At 24.8% G+C, this 16149-nt stretch overlaps 3 long non-coding RNA genes across 3 annotated transcripts; all 3 read right to left on the bottom strand.

Moving 5' to 3' along the window:
* Positions 1-325: 325 nt before the first annotated feature.
* LOC113553700 lies at positions 326-3997 on the bottom strand. Its single transcript, XR_003405204.1, has 3 exons — positions 3979-3997; positions 893-958; positions 326-818 (listed from the first exon to the last, which is right to left on the bottom strand). It is a non-coding gene; the product is annotated as an uncharacterized LOC113553700 (long non-coding RNA).
* Positions 3998-5946: 1949 nt separating this feature from the next.
* Positions 5947-9618, bottom strand: LOC113553704. The gene is made up of 3 exons (XR_003405205.1): positions 9600-9618; positions 6514-6579; positions 5947-6439 (listed from the first exon to the last, which is right to left on the bottom strand). It is a non-coding gene; the product is annotated as an uncharacterized LOC113553704 (long non-coding RNA).
* Positions 9619-11567: 1949 nt separating this feature from the next.
* Positions 11568-15239, bottom strand: LOC113553711. Its single transcript, XR_003405206.1, has 3 exons — positions 15221-15239; positions 12135-12200; positions 11568-12060 (listed from the first exon to the last, which is right to left on the bottom strand). It is a non-coding gene; the product is annotated as an uncharacterized LOC113553711 (long non-coding RNA).
* Between the last annotated feature and the right edge of the window lie 910 nt (positions 15240-16149).

The raw sequence follows: 16149 nt of genomic DNA, 5'->3' as shown, positions 1-16149 counted from the left end.
TTAGCTAATAAGAAAAAAAGTCATAAAAACATAGGTACCTACTCCCTACAGTAATATATATTTATAAATTTAACTAAATAGGTTGACTGATCGTCTTCGTTTAGAATCGTTTTTCATATTCAATGATATTGATTTTATACCATTAAATTTAAATTTGACACTTCGATTACAAAGATCCCTGTAGACACCTACTTTACAGAGTATAGCAGAGTAGTACCTACTCGCCCACCTTTCTTTTTTATTGATTAGTTTGCCAATACTAATTTTTCATAGTGTATAAATGAGTTAATAAATACATACATTATATATACATCAAATGCAGGTATGTAACAATGTATATTTTCTTATATTTTAGATCATAGGCACAATATTATGAAGCACTCCTAAACATGCTTATTTGTGTAAATTTTATAATTTATTAAAAAATAATCTTGCTTATTTTATTATTATTCTGATACCATTATTCAAAGATCTGCAATAACTAAGTGTTTAAATAAACTAAGCAACATTTACCTTATTTTTAATTTTAAAGTATACCACAAAAATTTTTTCTTACTTACATATTACTTATTACAATTTTTTAATGCAATATAAAAATGTATTAATTCAATGTTATAGGTATAAAAAAATTACAATTCACTTAAGTTTTTTATCTTCTAATGGCATTTGATATTGTCTTCAGTGATTCTTTTCTTCTTCCATTCTTTGTTTTTGAAAAAATAATAACACTTCATAAATTCTTCATGTGGTTTATTTTTTTTCCAGTGTTTTTTAAAAAATGTTTTTAAGTGATTCCCTGTTATTCCATATTTCAATACCTTTAAATAAAATACTTGATTAAAACAAAATGTTAGAAAACACTTTTAATTTATTAAATAAGTGGTATATTTACCAGTTCCTATTAAAATTGAAATCAAAATAAGTATATTTCCACCATTTCTGATTGCTATTGTCTTTTCTATGTTTATACAAAAAAATTAAAGCAATTTAATAAAACGTTAGACTATTTATTATTAATATAGTATAATAGCGAGAACACGGATCATCCAAATCTAAATAAATTTATAATTTAATACAATAAATAATAATACACAGTGGTTATTCACAGAATTCAATTTAAATTTTAGTACCAAAAGAAATAATCAAAATTATTGGCTTCTTTAGTTCTTTAGAATCTGGAACTACTAGACAACAGTTTAATTAAAACTTATTTACTTATATGGAATTATTAAGTGATAAGCACTTGTCCGAAAAATGATAAATTTCTAAATATATATATATATAATACATTTCAAAGGTTCTTTTTTGTTTTCTGATGTTGTTTGATATTGTCTTTATTTATTCTTCTGAAGTTTGCCTTCTGGCTTCTCTTTCTCGTTGCAATGTTTCAAATATTTCCTCATTTAACCCGCCTGTTATTGCATTGTTTCTTGAAAATCCAGTAAATAAATCTATAATTGTGTCCCATTCTCTCCATATTCCAATACCTTTAAGTATTGATTAAAACAAAATATTGAAAAACAGTTGTAATTCGTATATATAGTCAATTTACCAACTGATACAAGAACTGCAATCATAGATATAATTCCCTGTGTTGGATCCATGTTCGTAAATGTTAAATTAATTTAATAAAATGTTGACATCAATAGCGAGTAACAACTTAAAAATTATAAATTCACATCAGAACAGTAAGAAATACAAATGGTATGTACAAATCAACTATAATCACTAAAATATCAATATTTAACAATGTAAAATTGTATTCTGAGCGACTGATAACTTCATGATTTTATGAGTCAGTGGTCGCAGGGTGGTGGTATGCATAGACCTATAAACTAATGGGCTGCGTGTAGAGAAAATGTCAGCCAACATTGAGCAAAAGAGATAAAGCTAAAAGTTGGGAAACAGTGTTACCAGTATAATTAAACTAAATTATGCTAAATTGCAATTATAATTTAATCATTAAAAAACTCATTGATTCTTGATTATTTAAAATTTATACTTGTAGTTCGTTAATTTTTTATATTATACCTGTAGTTCTATCGTTATGGATTTATACCGAGATTTAGTATTTTTATATTTCTTTTTATAATAATTTATTTTAAAATGGTGAATGTATGTTGTATTAAAGGCTGTTCCGCAAAAGCTGGCCAAAGCATAATGCTGCACAAGTTTTTTTTCATGCACCTTCACTTCATTTATATACCATAAATCATTGTCTGTTTTATTTTATTTAGAATTCCAACTGGTGAACTTGGTGTTAAATGGGTAGAATTTATCAATTTATATAACCCATGGTTCAAACCTACCAAATCAGCAGTGGTGTGTGCTAATCATTTTGCTGAAAATGAATATAGTATTTCATTTACTAGTATTAAAGGAAGAAAAACACTAATTCACAATTCTGTGCCCAGTATTTTGAATAACTCATTTAATCAAATCAAACATTTAATAAAGTGAAAAAAGCAATGAAAAATATTTAAATAACATTATATTTTATTCTATTACAGGCATTCAGTTACCATACTGTAAGCCTACCACATCTTTACAAATATCACCAATAGAAGTAGTGCCATGTATTGAAAGTAATATGCATATGAGTGTAGCTGAAAAATCATTGACAGAACATGATGATAGTTTATGTAATAATTTATTTTATAATATAAATTCTACATTTATCTAATATAAAAATATATAATTTTCATAAATATTTATACATTGATTTTTAATTTAAGTACATCAATACCACCATCTACATATTTTATCGTATCACCAAATTCTTTTAAATGCACTGATGACACTAAAAAATCAAGTGAAAAAAATCCAAGTATTAATTTGATTCTCATTGATTGTTTTATATTATAAAAAATTCATATTTATTTATAAATTGGTTTATTTTGTCATGGGTTTTTTAAAAATAATGTTCTATTAATTATTATTATTAAAGATTGCACCAAAGGACTGTATAACACAGAAATCAGCTTTCAAGACTCCTCTACCAAAAATTGGCAAAAGGTTGTTATAAGGTTGCAATAAGGTCACGTGGTGGTTTCAATAATAATCCGACAGCAGCCCAATTTGAATCGACATATAAAAGATTATTAATTCATACCAAAATAAGTGTGTCCGATAGAGCAAATTGTGCCCCACAAGATTCTACAAACATCTTACGCATTTCCAGTTTGGTAAAAAAAGCAAGAAATTTTTTTAGATATACTGTGTGTTGAAGAAAAGGCTAGTATTATTAATAGTAACACAAAAGAAGATTTGTTTGTAACAAATTTTAAATTTGAACGATAGATTATATTGCTGGATTTAATGTAAAAAAATAAAACAAATTTTTACCTGTAATTATTGTTCAAAAGCTTTAGTCAATAAACAAAATTGTCATATTTTAATAAATATAAAAAATTGAGGTGGCTTAAATAAATCAGTAAATGACATGATACATATATGTCAAAGTTTTGAAAAAATATTTAAATCATCAATGCCATCAATAGTAAAAGCGACCCAATACAGTTCTTACTATTAAAATGCATGGCAAACATAGACATCCATAACTGTTTTAAATCAATAAATGAACACATTTACACACAATTACCACTTAATAACCATCTATTACAAATTATAAAATTGATAATTAAATATTACACAACAACTAGGTTACATCATTATAATAAAGAATTAATCAAACATAAAACGAGAATACGGTCACACTTAACAAAAGTCATTACTTTTCAAAATCAGTAATTTATTTATTTTTATGTATACCTATTGTACTGTACCTATTTAACATAATATGGATTTAGTAATTCTTATTAATAGATTATGATAAATTGTATAAGCTAAATCCATTAGTTTTAAGAATATTGATTATTATTTTTTTAATAATAGCATGAATAACATTATTTTAGTAATTACACTTTTAATTGTACATTTAAAATAAATTATACTGTAAAGAACTAGCTTTATACTTACTAACTAGCTAATGTAATGTCTGTAAAAACAAATGAATTACTACTATTGACTATTGAGTATTGATTAATAAGTAATAAACTAAAAACTATTAACTATTAACTAATAAGTAAATAGTAATAACCATTAACCATGACAAAAGTATATAAATATATATTTATAATTCTCATGGAATATAAAATATTATTGACATTTATTATTCTGAGATTTTCCCAATTCGTGTAGTTGTCTCTCTCAGTCATACTGGAACATGGACCTATAAACTAATGGACTGCGCATTCCTCACCACCCATCAATGTCTTATCATTCCAAATATAACAACCTGACTGGAATACAGTTAATAAAATTATCTATACTAGTAATTTAATTTTTTCATTTACTATTTTCTTATATAATCTAAAGATTTTAAACAAACCAACGTCTATATTTAATTCCATTGCCATCTTAATTCCAACATTAATGGAGTTTCTTTTCCTAAATTCCGTTCTACACATAGGAATTAAATACATATTGGTTTGTTTCGTTCTTGTACAATGGTTATGTTTAAATTTAAATTTTTGAATATCAAGGAAAAACATATTCAATAATTTATGTCGTGCATATAATTGAGTTAAATTTAATAGATTACATTCTCTATATAACAATACAGTGTTCATCCTATAAGGTTTTTTAAAAGATATTTTAATAAGAGAATTTATAGTGATTTCAAGTGAATTAAGATGTGTATTGTAGGCATCGCCCCCAACTTCCAACACCATATGAATAAATTGACTGAGCCATAGCTTTAAAAAACATTCTCATTTTGGTGGGTGATAATATGTTACTAAGAAGTAAGAGTTTTAAATTTATAGAATAATAATCTGATTTTTCTAGTTGTATTAATAATATGAGTTTGCTATTTAAGGTTAGCATCTATAGTAATACCTAGGTATTTTACTTTTTGTACTGAATAAATAGAAGTAAATAGAATTTATATTTTGATATATTTTGTACAGTTAAAACCATTTTGTATGAAAATACGAGTAGTAAAATCATTCTTGTGACATAATATTGTATTAAAAATATAAACATTTTTTAAGATAATTTTTTACTATAGGCAATCTGTTATAATGATATGTTTGTAAAAGGAGGTTAAAATATTAAAGATGCATTTTTTTTTTAATATTAACATTTAATCAAGTTCATATTTTGACAAAATTTGCAGAAATCCTCCTCCCAATATCAAAGCTAACATTCCTAAATCCACTTTAAATTCCAATTTCGATTAACTATAATATACTACTTTTCCTAATTAAAACCTTCTCCATTTTTATTCAAACATCGAAACATTTATTTCTTTTGTTCCTAAGTTTACCGCTATTATAAAGCCTCTTCTGTTCTTCTAACAACTTTATTAAATATAGGTAAATTATAATTATCTAGATATACCGATATACCATTGTACATTTTTCACATCATTGTAAACTTTGATTTTAATTATATTTATTTTATATTTTAGATAGATAATAAAAAACTGCACCATTTCATAAATATCTATACTGTGGTTATAGCCTATAGGTATATTTCAATAGTCACTAGCTGTACAATTTTTTTGTATTATTAAATTGTTGAGCTATCATAGTCTACACTAGTACACTAGTAGCTATTTAGCTAATAAGAAAAAAAGTCATAAAAACATAGGTACCTACTCCCTACAGTAATATATATTTATAAATTTAACTAAATAGGTTGACTGATCGTCTTCGTTTAGAATCGTTTTTCATATTCAATGATATTGATTTTATACCATTAAATTTAAATTTGACACTTCGATTACAAAGATCCCTGTAGACACCTACTTTACAGAGTATAGCAGAGTAGTACCTACTCGCCCACCTTTCTTTTTTATTGATTAGTTTGCCAATACTAATTTTTCATAGTGTATAAATGAGTTAATAAATACATACATTATATATACATCAAATGCAGGTATGTAACAATGTATATTTTCTTATATTTTAGATCATAGGCACAATATTATGAAGCACTCCTAAACATGCTTATTTGTGTAAATTTTATAATTTATTAAAAAATAATCTTGCTTATTTTATTATTATTCTGATACCATTATTCAAAGATCTGCAATAACTAAGTGTTTAAATAAACTAAGCAACATTTACCTTATTTTTAATTTTAAAGTATACCACAAAAATTTTTTCTTACTTACATATTACTTATTACAATTTTTTAATGCAATATAAAAATGTATTAATTCAATGTTATAGGTATAAAAAAATTACAATTCACTTAAGTTTTTTATCTTCTAATGGCATTTGATATTGTCTTCAGTGATTCTTTTCTTCTTCCATTCTTTGTTTTTGAAAAAATAATAACACTTCATAAATTCTTCATGTGGTTTATTTTTTTTCCAGTGTTTTTTAAAAAATGTTTTTAAGTGATTCCCTGTTATTCCATATTTCAATACCTTTAAATAAAATACTTGATTAAAACAAAATGTTAGAAAACACTTTTAATTTATTAAATAAGTGGTATATTTACCAGTTCCTATTAAAATTGAAATCAAAATAAGTATATTTCCACCATTTCTGATTGCTATTGTCTTTTCTATGTTTATACAAAAAAATTAAAGCAATTTAATAAAACGTTAGACTATTTATTATTAATATAGTATAATAGCGAGAACACGGATCATCCAAATCTAAATAAATTTATAATTTAATACAATAAATAATAATACACAGTGGTTATTCACAGAATTCAATTTAAATTTTAGTACCAAAAGAAATAATCAAAATTATTGGCTTCTTTAGTTCTTTAGAATCTGGAACTACTAGACAACAGTTTAATTAAAACTTATTTACTTATATGGAATTATTAAGTGATAAGCACTTGTCCGAAAAATGATAAATTTCTAAATATATATATATATAATACATTTCAAAGGTTCTTTTTTGTTTTCTGATGTTGTTTGATATTGTCTTTATTTATTCTTCTGAAGTTTGCCTTCTGGCTTCTCTTTCTCGTTGCAATGTTTCAAATATTTCCTCATTTAACCCGCCTGTTATTGCATTGTTTCTTGAAAATCCAGTAAATAAATCTATAATTGTGTCCCATTCTCTCCATATTCCAATACCTTTAAGTATTGATTAAAACAAAATATTGAAAAACAGTTGTAATTCGTATATATAGTCAATTTACCAACTGATACAAGAACTGCAATCATAGATATAATTCCCTGTGTTGGATCCATGTTCGTAAATGTTAAATTAATTTAATAAAATGTTGACATCAATAGCGAGTAACAACTTAAAAATTATAAATTCACATCAGAACAGTAAGAAATACAAATGGTATGTACAAATCAACTATAATCACTAAAATATCAATATTTAACAATGTAAAATTGTATTCTGAGCGACTGATAACTTCATGATTTTATGAGTCAGTGGTCGCAGGGTGGTGGTATGCATAGACCTATAAACTAATGGGCTGCGTGTAGAGAAAATGTCAGCCAACATTGAGCAAAAGAGATAAAGCTAAAAGTTGGGAAACAGTGTTACCAGTATAATTAAACTAAATTATGCTAAATTGCAATTATAATTTAATCATTAAAAAACTCATTGATTCTTGATTATTTAAAATTTATACTTGTAGTTCGTTAATTTTTTATATTATACCTGTAGTTCTATCGTTATGGATTTATACCGAGATTTAGTATTTTTATATTTCTTTTTATAATAATTTATTTTAAAATGGTGAATGTATGTTGTATTAAAGGCTGTTCCGCAAAAGCTGGCCAAAGCATAATGCTGCACAAGTTTTTTTTCATGCACCTTCACTTCATTTATATACCATAAATCATTGTCTGTTTTATTTTATTTAGAATTCCAACTGGTGAACTTGGTGTTAAATGGGTAGAATTTATCAATTTATATAACCCATGGTTCAAACCTACCAAATCAGCAGTGGTGTGTGCTAATCATTTTGCTGAAAATGAATATAGTATTTCATTTACTAGTATTAAAGGAAGAAAAACACTAATTCACAATTCTGTGCCCAGTATTTTGAATAACTCATTTAATCAAATCAAACATTTAATAAAGTGAAAAAAGCAATGAAAAATATTTAAATAACATTATATTTTATTCTATTACAGGCATTCAGTTACCATACTGTAAGCCTACCACATCTTTACAAATATCACCAATAGAAGTAGTGCCATGTATTGAAAGTAATATGCATATGAGTGTAGCTGAAAAATCATTGACAGAACATGATGATAGTTTATGTAATAATTTATTTTATAATATAAATTCTACATTTATCTAATATAAAAATATATAATTTTCATAAATATTTATACATTGATTTTTAATTTAAGTACATCAATACCACCATCTACATATTTTATCGTATCACCAAATTCTTTTAAATGCACTGATGACACTAAAAAATCAAGTGAAAAAAATCCAAGTATTAATTTGATTCTCATTGATTGTTTTATATTATAAAAAATTCATATTTATTTATAAATTGGTTTATTTTGTCATGGGTTTTTTAAAAATAATGTTCTATTAATTATTATTATTAAAGATTGCACCAAAGGACTGTATAACACAGAAATCAGCTTTCAAGACTCCTCTACCAAAAATTGGCAAAAGGTTGTTATAAGGTTGCAATAAGGTCACGTGGTGGTTTCAATAATAATCCGACAGCAGCCCAATTTGAATCGACATATAAAAGATTATTAATTCATACCAAAATAAGTGTGTCCGATAGAGCAAATTGTGCCCCACAAGATTCTACAAACATCTTACGCATTTCCAGTTTGGTAAAAAAAGCAAGAAATTTTTTTAGATATACTGTGTGTTGAAGAAAAGGCTAGTATTATTAATAGTAACACAAAAGAAGATTTGTTTGTAACAAATTTTAAATTTGAACGATAGATTATATTGCTGGATTTAATGTAAAAAAATAAAACAAATTTTTACCTGTAATTATTGTTCAAAAGCTTTAGTCAATAAACAAAATTGTCATATTTTAATAAATATAAAAAATTGAGGTGGCTTAAATAAATCAGTAAATGACATGATACATATATGTCAAAGTTTTGAAAAAATATTTAAATCATCAATGCCATCAATAGTAAAAGCGACCCAATACAGTTCTTACTATTAAAATGCATGGCAAACATAGACATCCATAACTGTTTTAAATCAATAAATGAACACATTTACACACAATTACCACTTAATAACCATCTATTACAAATTATAAAATTGATAATTAAATATTACACAACAACTAGGTTACATCATTATAATAAAGAATTAATCAAACATAAAACGAGAATACGGTCACACTTAACAAAAGTCATTACTTTTCAAAATCAGTAATTTATTTATTTTTATGTATACCTATTGTACTGTACCTATTTAACATAATATGGATTTAGTAATTCTTATTAATAGATTATGATAAATTGTATAAGCTAAATCCATTAGTTTTAAGAATATTGATTATTATTTTTTTAATAATAGCATGAATAACATTATTTTAGTAATTACACTTTTAATTGTACATTTAAAATAAATTATACTGTAAAGAACTAGCTTTATACTTACTAACTAGCTAATGTAATGTCTGTAAAAACAAATGAATTACTACTATTGACTATTGAGTATTGATTAATAAGTAATAAACTAAAAACTATTAACTATTAACTAATAAGTAAATAGTAATAACCATTAACCATGACAAAAGTATATAAATATATATTTATAATTCTCATGGAATATAAAATATTATTGACATTTATTATTCTGAGATTTTCCCAATTCGTGTAGTTGTCTCTCTCAGTCATACTGGAACATGGACCTATAAACTAATGGACTGCGCATTCCTCACCACCCATCAATGTCTTATCATTCCAAATATAACAACCTGACTGGAATACAGTTAATAAAATTATCTATACTAGTAATTTAATTTTTTCATTTACTATTTTCTTATATAATCTAAAGATTTTAAACAAACCAACGTCTATATTTAATTCCATTGCCATCTTAATTCCAACATTAATGGAGTTTCTTTTCCTAAATTCCGTTCTACACATAGGAATTAAATACATATTGGTTTGTTTCGTTCTTGTACAATGGTTATGTTTAAATTTAAATTTTTGAATATCAAGGAAAAACATATTCAATAATTTATGTCGTGCATATAATTGAGTTAAATTTAATAGATTACATTCTCTATATAACAATACAGTGTTCATCCTATAAGGTTTTTTAAAAGATATTTTAATAAGAGAATTTATAGTGATTTCAAGTGAATTAAGATGTGTATTGTAGGCATCGCCCCCAACTTCCAACACCATATGAATAAATTGACTGAGCCATAGCTTTAAAAAACATTCTCATTTTGGTGGGTGATAATATGTTACTAAGAAGTAAGAGTTTTAAATTTATAGAATAATAATCTGATTTTTCTAGTTGTATTAATAATATGAGTTTGCTATTTAAGGTTAGCATCTATAGTAATACCTAGGTATTTTACTTTTTGTACTGAATAAATAGAAGTAAATAGAATTTATATTTTGATATATTTTGTACAGTTAAAACCATTTTGTATGAAAATACGAGTAGTAAAATCATTCTTGTGACATAATATTGTATTAAAAATATAAACATTTTTTAAGATAATTTTTTACTATAGGCAATCTGTTATAATGATATGTTTGTAAAAGGAGGTTAAAATATTAAAGATGCATTTTTTTTTTAATATTAACATTTAATCAAGTTCATATTTTGACAAAATTTGCAGAAATCCTCCTCCCAATATCAAAGCTAACATTCCTAAATCCACTTTAAATTCCAATTTCGATTAACTATAATATACTACTTTTCCTAATTAAAACCTTCTCCATTTTTATTCAAACATCGAAACATTTATTTCTTTTGTTCCTAAGTTTACCGCTATTATAAAGCCTCTTCTGTTCTTCTAACAACTTTATTAAATATAGGTAAATTATAATTATCTAGATATACCGATATACCATTGTACATTTTTCACATCATTGTAAACTTTGATTTTAATTATATTTATTTTATATTTTAGATAGATAATAAAAAACTGCACCATTTCATAAATATCTATACTGTGGTTATAGCCTATAGGTATATTTCAATAGTCACTAGCTGTACAATTTTTTTGTATTATTAAATTGTTGAGCTATCATAGTCTACACTAGTACACTAGTAGCTATTTAGCTAATAAGAAAAAAAGTCATAAAAACATAGGTACCTACTCCCTACAGTAATATATATTTATAAATTTAACTAAATAGGTTGACTGATCGTCTTCGTTTAGAATCGTTTTTCATATTCAATGATATTGATTTTATACCATTAAATTTAAATTTGACACTTCGATTACAAAGATCCCTGTAGACACCTACTTTACAGAGTATAGCAGAGTAGTACCTACTCGCCCACCTTTCTTTTTTATTGATTAGTTTGCCAATACTAATTTTTCATAGTGTATAAATGAGTTAATAAATACATACATTATATATACATCAAATGCAGGTATGTAACAATGTATATTTTCTTATATTTTAGATCATAGGCACAATATTATGAAGCACTCCTAAACATGCTTATTTGTGTAAATTTTATAATTTATTAAAAAATAATCTTGCTTATTTTATTATTATTCTGATACCATTATTCAAAGATCTGCAATAACTAAGTGTTTAAATAAACTAAGCAACATTTACCTTATTTTTAATTTTAAAGTATACCACAAAAATTTTTTCTTACTTACATATTACTTATTACAATTTTTTAATGCAATATAAAAATGTATTAATTCAATGTTATAGGTATAAAAAAATTACAATTCACTTAAGTTTTTTATCTTCTAATGGCATTTGATATTGTCTTCAGTGATTCTTTTCTTCTTCCATTCTTTGTTTTTGAAAAAATAATAACACTTCATAAATTCTTCATGTGGTTTATTTTTTTTCCAGTGTTTTTTAAAAAATGTTTTTAAGTGATTCCCTGTTATTCCATATTTCAATACCTTTAAATAAAATACTTGATTAAAACAAAATGTTAGAAAACACTTTTAATTTATTAAATAAGTGGTATATTTACCAGTTCCTATTAAAATTGAAATCAAAATAAGTATATTTCCACCATTTCTGATTGCTATTGTCTTTTCTATGTTTATACAAAAAAATTAAAGCAATTTAATAAAACGTTAGACTATTTATTATTAATATAGTATAATAGCGAGAACACGGATCATCCAAATCTAAATAAATTTATAATTTAATACAATAAATAATAATACACAGTGGTTATTCACAGAATTCAATTTAAATTTTAGTACCAAAAGAAATAATCAAAATTATTGGCTTCTTTAGTTCTTTAGAATCTGGAACTACTAGACAACAGTTTAATTAAAACTTATTTACTTATATGGAATTATTAAGTGATAAGCACTTGTCCGAAAAATGATAAATTTCTAAATATATATATATATAATACATTTCAAAGGTTCTTTTTTGTTTTCTGATGTTGTTTGATATTGTCTTTATTTATTCTTCTGAAGTTTGCCTTCTGGCTTCTCTTTCTCGTTGCAATGTTTCAAATATTTCCTCATTTAACCCGCCTGTTATTGCATTGTTTCTTGAAAATCCAGTAAATAAATCTATAATTGTGTCCCATTCTCTCCATATTCCAATACCTTTAAGTATTGATTAAAACAAAATATTGAAAAACAGTTGTAATTCGTATATATAGTCAATTTACCAACTGATACAAGAACTGCAATCATAGATATAATTCCCTGTGTTGGATCCATGTTCGTAAATGTTAAATTAATTTAATAAAATGTTGACATCAATAGCGAGTAACAACTTAAAAATTATAAATTCACATCAGAACAGTAAGAAATACAAATGGTATGTACAAATCAACTATAATCACTAAAATATCAATATTTAACAATGTAAAATTGTATTCTGAGCGACTGATAACTTCATGATTTTATGAGTCAGTGGTCGCAGGGTGGTGGTATGCATAGACCTATAAACTAATGGGCTGCGTGTAGAGAAAATGTCAGCCAACATTGAGCAAAAGAGATAAAGCTAAAAGTTGGGAAACAGTGTTACCAGTATAATTAAACTAAATTATGCTAAATTGCAATTATAATTTAATCATTAAAAAACTCATTGATTCTTGATTATTTAAAATTTATACTTGTAGTTCGTTAATTTTTTATATTATACCTGTAGTTCTATCGTTATGGATTTATACCGAGATTTAGTATTTTTATATTTCTTTTTATAATAATTTATTTTAAAATGGTGAATGTATGTTGTATTAAAGGCTGTTCCGCAAAAGCTGGCCAAAGCATAATGCTGCACAAGTTTTTTTTCATGCACCTTCACTTCATTTATATACCATAAATCATTGTCTGTTTTATTTTATTTAGAATTCCAACTGGTGAACTTGGTGTTAAATGGGTAGAATTTATCAATTTATATAACCCATGGTTCAAACCTACCAAATCAGCAGTGGTGTGTGCTAATCATTTTGCTGAAAATGAATATAGTATTTCATTTACTAGTATTAAAGGAAGAAAAACACTAATTCACAATTCTGTGCCCAGTATTTTGAATAACTCATTTAATCAAATCAAACATTTAATAAAGTGAAAAAAGCAATGAAAAATATTTAAATAACATTATATTTTATTCTATTACAGGCATTCAGTTACCATACTGTAAGCCTACCACATCTTTACAAATATCACCAATAGAAGTAGTGCCATGTATTGAAAGTAATATGCATATGAGTGTAGCTGAAAAATCATTGACAGAACATGATGATAGTTTATGTAATAATTTATTTTATAATATAAATTCTACATTTATCTAATATAAAAATATATAATTTTCATAAATATTTATACATTGATTTTTAATTTAAGTACATCAATACCACCATCTACATATTTTATCGTATCACCAAATTCTTTTAAATGCACTGATGACACTAAAAAATCAAGTGAAAAAAATCCAAGTATTAATTTGATTCTCATTGATTGTTTTATATTATAAAAAATTCATATTTATTTATAAATTGGTTTATTTTGTCATGGGTTTTTTAAAAATAATGTTCTATTAATTATTATTATTAAAGATTGCACCAAAGGACTGTATAACACAGAAATCAGCTTTCAAGACTCCTCTACCAAAAATTGGCAAAAGGTTGTTATAAGGTTGCAATAAGGTCACGTGGTGGTTTCAATAATAATCCGACAGCAGCCCAATTTGAATCGACATATAAAAGATTATTAATTCATACCAAAATAAGTGTGTCCGATAGAGCAAATTGTGCCCCACAAGATTCTACAAACATCTTACGCATTTCCAGTTTGGTAAAAAAAGCAAGAAATTTTTTTAGATATACTGTGTGTTGAAGAAAAGGCTAGTATTATTAATAGTAACACAAAAGAAGATTTGTTTGTAACAAATTTTAAATTTGAACGATAGATTATATTGCTGGATTTAATGTAAAAAAATAAAACAAATTTTTACCTGTAATTATTGTTCAAAAGCTTTAGTCAATAAACAAAATTGTCATATTTTAATAAATATAAAAAATTGAGGTGGCTTAAATAAATCAGTAAATGACATGATACATATATGTCAAAGTTTTGAAAAAATATTTAAATCATCAATGCCATCAATAGTAAAAGCGACCCAATACAGTTCTTACTATTAAAATGCATGGCAAACATAGACATCCATAACTGTTTTAAATCAATAAATGAACACATTTACACACAATTACCACTTAATAACCATCTATTACAAATTATAAAATTGATAATTAAATATTACACAACAACTAGGTTACATCATTATAATAAAGAATTAATCAAACATAAAACGAGAATACGGTCACACTTAACAAAAGTCATTACTTTTCAAAATCAGTAATTTATTTATTTTTATGTATACCTATTGTACTGTACCTATTTAACATAATATGGATTTAGTAATTCTTATTAATAGATTATGATAAATTGTATAAGCTAAATCCATTAGTTTTAAGAATATTGATTATTATTTTTTTAATAATAGCATGAATAACATTATTTTAGTAATTACACTTTTAATTGTACATTTAAAATAAATTATACTGTAAAGAACTAGCTTTATACTTACTAACTAGCTAATGTAATGTCTGTAAAAACAAATGAATTACTACTATTGACTATTGAGTATTGATTAATAAGTAATAAACTAAAAACTATTAACTATTAACTAATAAGTAAATAGTAATAACCATTAACCATGACAAAAGTATATAAATATATATTTATAATTCTCATGGAATATAAAATATTATTGACATTTATTATTCTGAGATTTTCCCAATTCGTGTAGTTGTCTCTCTCAGTCATACTGGAACATGGACCTATAAACTAATGGACTGCGCATTCCTCACCACCCATCAATGTCTTATCATTCCAAATATAACAACCTGACTGGAATACAGTTAATAAAATTATCTATACTAGTAATTTAATTTTTTCATTTACTATTTTCTTATATAATCTAAAGATTTTAAACAAACCAACGTCTATATTTAATTCCATTGCCATCTTAATTCCAACATTAATGGAGTTTCTTTTCCTAAATTCCGTTCTACACATAGGAATTAAATACATATTGGTTTGTTTCGTTCTTGTACAATGGTTATGTTTAAATTTAAATTTTTGAATATCAAGGAAAAACATATTCAATAATTTATGTCGTGCATATAATTGAGTTAAATTTAATAGATTACATTCTCTATATAACAATACAGTGTTCATCCTATAAGGTTTTTTAAAAGATATTTTAATAAGAGAATTTATAGTGATTTCAAGTGAATTAAGATGTGTATTGTAGGCATCGCCCCCAACTTCCAACACCATATGAATAAATTGACTGAGCCATAGCTTTAAAAAACATTCTCATTTTGGTGGGTGATAATATGTTACTAAGAAGTAAGAGTTTTAAATTTATAGAATAATAATCTGATTTTTCTAGTTGTATTAATAATATGAGTTTGCTATTTAAGGTTAGCATCTATAGTAATACCTAGGTAT

The sequence above is a fragment of the Rhopalosiphum maidis genome, chromosome 2 (genome assembly GCF_003676215.2).
Source record: "Rhopalosiphum maidis isolate BTI-1 chromosome 2, ASM367621v3, whole genome shotgun sequence".
NCBI classification, from domain to species: Eukaryota; Metazoa; Arthropoda; class Insecta; order Hemiptera; family Aphididae; genus Rhopalosiphum; species Rhopalosiphum maidis.
This window is presented reverse-complemented; position numbering and strand designations above follow the sequence as displayed.